Source organism: Myotis myotis, unplaced genomic scaffold (assembly GCF_014108235.1).
Source record: "Myotis myotis isolate mMyoMyo1 unplaced genomic scaffold, mMyoMyo1.p scaffold_m19_p_2, whole genome shotgun sequence".
NCBI lineage: Eukaryota > Metazoa > Chordata > Mammalia > Chiroptera > Vespertilionidae > Myotis > Myotis myotis.
In genome coordinates, this window is record NW_023416324.1 from 71,410,734 (window position 1) to 71,419,298 (window position 8,565).

General features: G+C 48.6%; 1 protein-coding gene across 2 annotated transcripts in view; it reads right to left on the bottom strand.

The window, feature by feature from the left end:
• The window catches only part of BCAR3 (BCAR3 adaptor protein, NSP family member), a 109,502-nt gene extending 106,182 nt beyond the window's left edge, over positions 1-3,320 (bottom strand). The window contains exon 1 of one of the 2 annotated variants that reach the window (XM_036347062.1): positions 3,107-3,320. The gene's annotated coding sequence lies outside the window, so the exon portion shown is untranslated. Of the gene's footprint in view, positions 1-2,089; positions 2,429-3,106 lie in introns of those variants that run through there. The other variant, XM_036347056.1, reaches the window with a different exon arrangement.
• Between the last annotated feature and the right edge of the window lie 5,245 nt (positions 3,321-8,565).

Genomic DNA, 8,565 nt, shown 5'->3' on the forward strand with positions numbered 1-8,565 from the left:
CGTCCTGACACAGCCTGACGCTAGGTCTTGAGACTTAGTCGTGCACCATATAATGCCAGTTCAGCCAGTGATGGGCCACATACATCACAGTGTTCCCATAAGATTATAATGGAGCTAAAAAATCCCTATCGCCTAGTGATGTCATAGCCATCATCATGCAACACGTTACTCACATGCTTATGTTGATCCCGTGTAAACAGACCTACTGTTCTGCCAGTCATATAAAAGTATAGAACACACAATCATGTGCTATAATGTTAAAGTGTACTCTTTCCACTTATTAAAAACCTAAATTTGCTGTAAAACAGTGTACCCTGTTACACCAGCATAGCCTAGACATCTCGTGCTTACTCGTCTCTGGATTACATCATCTTCTCGTGCGCTTGGTTTAATCTTGTGTTGTTTTATAAATTTAGTGTCGCCTAAATGTACAGTGTTTTTAAATCAACAGTTGTGTACAGTAATGTCCTAAGCCTTCACATTCACTCACCAGTCACTCACTGGCCCGCCCAGAACAAATTCAGTCCTGCAAGCTCCATTCATGGTAAGGACAGGGCACTTCCATGAAAGGCGGATCATTTTTTATACTGTATTTTTACTGTACCTTTCCTCTGTTTAGATACATAAATACTTAACTTTTTGTTACAATTGCCTATAGTATTCAGGACAGTAACATGCTGTACAGGTTTGTAGTCTAGGAGCAATAGGCCATACTACACAGCCAAGGTGTAAAGTAGGCTATACCATATAGGTTTGTGTAAGTGCATTATATGATGTTCCCACAATGATAAAATCACCTAACAGTGCATTTCCCAGAACGCATCCCTGTCAGGTGGTGCATGACTATACAAAGGTCAAACACTCTATATCTTGATATGAAAATGAGATGCATGTGAATGTTCAAAGAGCTGAAATCTCAGTAGGGACATGAGCAAGCCTGACAAGCTCCCAACCTATCTGGCTGTGCTTTGAAATACTTGTAAATAGCAGCCTGACTCACTTGCTTTACCACGATGTGTCAAAGAAACTGATGACCACATGGAATCAAGGCAGAGATAAGCAGCTCACATACTTGGATTTTTCTATTTTACTTGAATTTTTCTATTTTACTCTATGAGAGATTCCAAGTCAAACTCATAGATGGTCATCTGATATGGGCTTTAAGAAATATATATATATATATATATATATATATATATATATATATATATATATACTTAATTCTTACCTGAGAATATTTTTCCATTGCTTTTTCAGAGAGAGTGGAAGGGATGGAGAGAGAAAAACATAGATGTGAGAGAGACATATCAACTGGTTGCCTCCTGCAGGTGCCCCCACGAGGGGCAGGGAGCGAACCCATAACCCAGATACATGCCCTTGGCTGGGAATCGAACCCGACCCTTTGGTGCATGGGCTGACACTCTAACCACTGAGCACACTGGCCAGGCCCAGAATTGTGTATATTTTTAAACTCTGGAAATGAAACTGCCTTCCACTGCCTTATTATGACCTTGGCAGAGAATTTACAATTTGGATATGTACTTTTATATCTTCTCTGCAGAGTCAGAGGAGATGGAATGGCACAGATAAAGGGCTTAGCCACCTGATATGAAGTTTGCTGGGGCTTAAATATTAAGAGTATGCCTTTATTTTTGAAGTAAACTCAATGAAGTCCAGCCAAATGATTGAAGTATGAATAATTCTCCCTGGATTGTATTTCAAGCACCACAGCACAGGATTTACATGATAAGGTTAGGATTAGCATTGGACAAGCAGTCCTTTCTATATGAACTGGGGGAGATCAAGATCTTGGTTAGTCATCCTGGAAATGTCAGGCTTAGCAGCAGTTTGGAGCAAGTTGCAGTGAGGGTGGGGGAGCCCTTGGCATGGCAAGTTATTTACTTTATGTACCACATACCCCCTTACAACCCGTGCTCTGTGGCTTCCCCTTGATCTACTGGGAGCCCTTTCCCACCTGAGACCCCGCTCTGCTGAGCCCAGCCCCCAGCACCGAGGACTCCCCTCCCCCCTCCCCTATCTCTCCCAGCCCTTGGCAACACGCAGGGAGATTATTCCCTCTCCAACTGACCTTCCCTTCGCCAGTGTATATTCCTTGGGGAGATCTGCGTAGCCTTGGAAGATAAGAGGCAAGGTTTCAAAGAATCTCTGAATGGCTCGTTTTCTCTCTCTGCTGATGACTTCAGGTGAAAGCAGACACAAGCGCTCGTCTTTCCCCTTCGCACCTTGCTTCAGTCGAGTTAACACCAAAAACAGACTTTTCCACCTCCCCCAAGTCCCAGCCACGACCCGCCGCGATCCCCACGGAACAGGCGCCTCACCAGCTGCCTCCCAGCTCACTCGATCTCTCCCAGACCAGTGGCTACACCTGATCAAACTTTTAAAGTGGTGGCAGCCTAAGCCCGAAAGGAGAGACGGTTTGAGATAGGAACCTCCTTCCTGTAGCTCCCACCGTCATTCCCTCCCTTCCCCGCCTTCACCTCCCCTCCCTCCCCTCGCCGCTCCGACGCAGAGGGAGCAACACAACCAACTATTCATTCTTTCTCAACAAAGGGAGGGAGGGAGGGAGATGTTGTCAACAGTTACACGGCAGGCTCCTTCGCTTTCTTTGCAAACTTTCCAGGAGATTAGTGGAGAAACTCGCCTCCTCCGAGCCAGCGCTCCCAGCGGAGCCCCCGGGCGCCGCGTCCCCTGACCCCCGCCGGCCTCAGGGCAAAGGGGACGGGACGGGGAGGGGCGGCTGGCCGAGCAGCCGGGAAAGGCTTGGCCCCAGCGCCCGGGAAGATGCCCCAGAGGAGCCAAGAGCAGAGATGCTCGCCTGCCGCCGCGGGCCACTCGGCGAATCCCAGCCGGTTCAGAGGCCCCCGAGGGCGCAAGTCCCGTCCCCACTACAGCCACTCCCGGCCCCGGACGCCAGCGCAGCCGGGGGTCGGGAGTGGGGTGCGGTGGGAGCGCCGGCTGCTTTCCCTGCTGCCGAAACTTTCCCAACACGCTTCCCAGCCCGTCCTCCTTGGGAGAAACAAGGCACCCCAGGGGGGGCGGCACCCCGCCAGGCGCAGCACCCCCGCGGGACCCGCAGCGGACTCACCTCCCGGCGCGCTGGGCGTCCGTGTCTCCCGCAGGGACTCAGACGCTCCGCACCGCGGGCCCCGCGCCGCGGCTGCTCCCGGAGCAGGGGTCGCTCATGGTCCGCGGGGCGCGCCCGCCCAGAAGCCCGCGCCGCTCGCCCGGGCCCGGCGCTGCGGCTCCGGCTCCGGCTCCGGCTCGCGCTCCCGCCGCGGCAGCTGCAGGCGCGGCTCTGAGCCGGCGCGCTCGGCCCTCAACTGGTGATTTGAGGCTTCGCGGCCCCACCCCGCCGCGCGGGTCCGCGTAGCCGGGCCCCTGGCGGAACCCCCCGCGACTTTTACCTGCGGTGACCTCGCCTTGCACTCCTCTGCCGGGAGTTTTTAGAGTTTAGCTCTCCCGGTATTCCCCCCAGAAGTCAGTCCTCAAGTGCAGAGAGACCACTTCCTCACTGTACCCCTCTGGGTAGACAGCCCGGCCTAACTCACTCCTCCCCCTTCCTCGCGTTATTTAATTACCCAGCAGATCGGCTTTGTTCGACTGCAGACACCTGGCTGGCTTGCAGTTGAAAAGCCTTTGATGGGATAAAGATCCAGGTAACCACAAATAAGCAAGCCATGAGAGCAGGCAAATCCATCACACCCGCCTGGATATATGGAAAGCTAGGTGGGAGGTAGAAGTGGTACTAGGTGGCTTGGTGGGGTGAAAAATTAGAGCCAGCTGGAGGACTTCCATATCAGACACCAACACCTATCATACAGTTATTGAAACAGTAATTGGCAACAAGGATATACTCTCTGACCAATAGAACAGAGAGCTCACCCACTTCTAGGACTATATCCCAAGAAAACAGAAACACCAATCAGAAAGGATATATGCACCCCTATGTTCATAGCAGCACAGTTTACAATAGCTAAGATTTGGAAACAGCCTAAATGCCCATCAGCAGAGAACAGTGGTACATCTCCACAATGGAATACTATGCCACTATAAAAAAGAAGGAACTTTTACCATTTGCAACAGCATGGATGGAACTGGAGAGCATTATGCTAAGTGAAATAAGTCAATCAGAGAAAGATAAATATCACATGATCTCACTCATATGTGGGATATAATGATCAACATAATTTGATGAACAAGAATAGATCCAGAGACAATTGGCAGGGGAGGGGAGAGGGTTAGAGAGTAACCAAAGGACCTGTATGCATGCATATTAGCGTAACCAATGGACACAGGCACTGGGACGGTGGGGGCTTGACCAGGGTGGGAATGGCTGGGGGGTGGGGGGCAGGCGGGGAAAAAGGAGACATATGTAAAACTTTAGACAATAAATAAATAATAAAATTAAAAGTTTGTTAAAAAACAAACAGAGAGTTCAGAAACAGATCTACACTTTGTGTCCTTGTCATATGTCAAAGATGCTGTTGTGATGCATTGGGAAAGGATGGTCTATCTTTTCAGTAAATGATGCTGGATCAGCTAGAATGCCCACATGGAGAAAAAAAGGAGAAGCTCGACCCCTACCGCATACCACACCAAAAAATCAATTCCAGATGGATTTCAAATATACATGTAAAAGGCAAAACAATGAAACTATCCAAAGTAAATATAAAACAACTAGAGGCCCAGTGCACGAATTCATGCACGAGTGGGGTCCCTCGGCCTGGCTGGCGATCAGGGCCAACTGGGGCCGTGGGAGGTTGGCCAGCCAGGGGGAGGGGCCATGGGAGGTTGGCTGGCTGCAGGAGGTTGGCTGTGGGAATGCACTGACCAACAGAGGGCAGCTCCTGCATTGAACATCTGCCCCCTGGTGGTCAGTGCATGTCATAGCAATTGGTCATGCAGTCGTTTGGTTGTTCAGTCACTTAGGCTTTTATATATATAGATATCTTCATGACCTTGAGGTAGGCAAAGACTTTTAAAGCACATATTGTACTAACTGCTAGTATAAAGGACAAAACAGATCATTAGACAACATTTAGATTAAGAACTCCTGTTCATCAGGACACCATCAGTGAAAAGACAAGCCACCGAGTGAGAAAGGATAATCGAAACATATATCCAAAACAGAACTTGTATGCAGAGTGTATAAAGAACACTTACAAATCAGCAAGAGCAAGGCAGAAAGTCCAATTGAAATTGCCGGAATGTTTCAACAGGCATTTCTCAAGAGGAAGAAGTCGGATTTCTTTGAAAAGCCAACAAACATATGAAAAAGTGCCCAATTATTAATCATCCCAGAAATGCACATTGAAGTTACAATGTGATTTCACCCACCAGACTGGCTAAAATTTAGAGAACTTGCATAACACTTTAGAAACCTGCTTCACGTTACCTACTAATGCCAAATTAACAGGTAGCCTGTGACTCTATAGTAACAATTCCATCCCTAGGTATATATCCAATAGAGATGTATACACATATGCTCCAAAAGACATGTTCAAAAATGTTTATAGCATCTCTCTTTGTAACAGCCCAAAAGAAATAATCCAAATATACTCAAATGGCACATCTACAGAAGAGAAGTAAGTTGTGTAGAATACTATACGGTAATAAAAATGAATGAACTACATCTATGCTCAGCAAGATGCACAACTGTCACAAATGTGATGTTGAGTGAAAGAAGCTGGACACAAATGGGTACATATCTATGATATTAAAGGTGAAAATAGTGGTTGTCTTGAGGGGTAGTAGTGATGGAAAGGTAACCCTGAGGGGGTTCTAGGTGCTGGTACTACAGTTGTACCTCAAAAATATTGTGGGCTTGGTTCCAGACCACCACAATAAAGTGAGTAGCACAAAAAAGTGAGCCATCATCTTTTTGCTGGTGGAGGGTCTTGTCTCCAATTTATAAAAGCAAACAATCAAACAAACAAGCAAAGAACACCCACACATCTTGGAAGCAATAAAGTGAAGTGCAATAAAATGAGGTCTGCCTGTATTCTATTTCTTGATCCAGGTGCTGGTTCCATAGAAGTGTCCTATTTTATAAAAGTTAGCTGTCCCTCACTTTATAAAAACATAATCAGTTTGCACTGCTCTGCATGTATGTTTTACTCTAATAAAAAAATTTCTAAATTGTGCCATGTTGAGTATATTTTATATCATTTTCATTCCCTGAGGAAGAGCTGTTGGCAAGTCTGCAAGCTTCTAAGTGCATCATACTTAAGAATGAGTTTCTATATTTTCCTCATGAGTGAGTATTTTTGTAGCTTGGTTTTTGTCTTCCCCATCTCATTAGAAGCACAAACTTTTTATTTTTGTTGGATTTTTCCCAAAGTGCTTAGTGCAGTGAATGTCAAACAGGCCAACTGGTACATCCTATCTAATAAAAGAGAAACATGGTAATTAGCCGTACATCTGCTACCCTTCCCATTGGCTAATCAGGGCGATGTGCAAATTAACTGCCAGCCAAGATGGCAGCCGGCAGCCAGGCAGCTTGAAGCGAACATGAGGCTTGCTTGCTTCAGTGACGGAGGACTCCAACGTTCCCCGCCTGCCGCTGCTGGCCTCTGAGCTTGCAGTTTGAAACATTGTTACAAATATAGAAGCTAAACAAAACCCCAGAAACCTGCTTTCAGCCAGCCGGGATCTCAGAGCTGGAGTTGAAACAGTGTTTCGATTATAGAACCCAAACAAACCAGATACCTGCTTTCAGCAGCGGAGGCCTAAGAGCTGGAGCCAAGCCTCAGAGCTAATGCTGGCCCAGAATAAAAAAAGAAAAAGAAAAAAAGGAACGGTTGGGAGCTTCAGTCACCCGCCAGCCTGAAAACAGCCCTCAGTCCCTCACCCAGACTGGCCAGGCACCCCAGTGGGGACCCCCACCCTGAAGGGTGTGTGACCAGTTACAAACAGCCATCATCCCCCTCATCCAGGCTGGCCAGGCACCCCAGTGGGGACCCCCACCCTGATCCAGGACACCCTTCAGGGCAAACCAGCCGGCCCCCACCGGTGCACCAGGACTCTATCCCATATAGTAAAAGGGTAATATGCCTCCCAGCACCGGGATCAGCGGAGTCGCTAGGCCTCCCGGCACCGGGATCAGCATGACAGGGGGCAACACCCAAACCCCCTGATTGGCCCTGCTCTGTGTGTGACAGGGTAGAGCCATAACCTCCCCATCGGCCCTGCCCTGAGTGTGACAGGGTACGGCGCCCCAACCCCCTGATCCACCCTGCTCTGTGTGTGACAGGGTGCGGCGCCCCAACCCCCTAATCCACCCTGCTCTGTGTGTGACAGAGGGCAGTGCCCCAAATCCCCTATCGGCCCTACTCTGTGAGTGACAGGGGGCAGCGCCCCAACCCCCTGATTGACCCTGCTCTGTGCGTGACAGGGGGTGGCGCCGCAACCTCCCCATCGACCCTGCCTTGAGTGTGATAGGGGGCAGTGCCCCAACCCCCCAATCGGCCCTACCCTCAGCGTGACTGAGGGTGGCATCGCAACCTGCCAATCCGCCCTGCTCTGTGCATGACAGGGGGTGGCGCCCCAACTCCCCATTTGGCCCTGCTCTGAGCCCGACCAGGGGCTGCACCTAGGGATTGGGCCTGCCCTCTGCCACCTGGGAGCAGGCCTAAGTCAGCAGGTCGTTATCTCTTGAGGGGTCCCAGACTGCGAGAGGGCACAGGCCAGGCTGAGGGACCCCGCCCCCCGAGTGCACAAATTTTTGTGCACCGGGCCTCTAGTGTATTTATAAACCAGATTGCCAGAAATGCACTTACTGTCTTTCTGCTATTCTGGGGTGTCACTGATATCAGTGGTAAAACTTACTTTGGTTCTTGATTTTCAAAATTCCCTGATGCACCACCCACTTCATGGTGGGTGCATCGTGGGGAAGTAGCGATAAAGAACGACCAGGAGACAACTCACACCCAGAGAAACCGTGGGCAATCACTGTTCCTCTCAATCCTTCTATTTCCTCGCGAGTGAGTGGGTGAATAACTGTGAGGAGGCAAGAAAATAATGAATGTGAAAGTGCCCAGCATAGGGTAGTTACCATTAACTGTTACTGGAATTGATGACACATTTTATTTTATTTTATTTTATTTTATTTTTTAAATATATTTTATTGATTTTTACAGAGAGGAAGGGAGAGAGATAGAGAGTTAGAAACATCGATGGGAGAGAAACATCGATCAGCTGCCTCCTGCACATCTCCCACTGGGGATGTGCCCGCAACCCAGGTACATGCCCTTGACCGGAATCGAACCTGGGACCCCTGAGTCCGCAGGCCGACGCTCTATCCACTGAGCCAAACCGGTTTCGGCGACACATTTTATTATTTGTCTTTATAATACCCCTGTGAGATAAGAAGCATCTTTATGCCCATTTATAGGGGAGGAAACAGGAAGATTAAGTAACTTCAACCATAAATTCATTCAACGAATATTTCTTGCATGTCTACTATGTGTCAAGACCCATAGCTAGTGAGCAGCGGAGTCAGAATTTGAGCCAGGTATTTTTAACTTCGAGTTCCATGGTATTTTC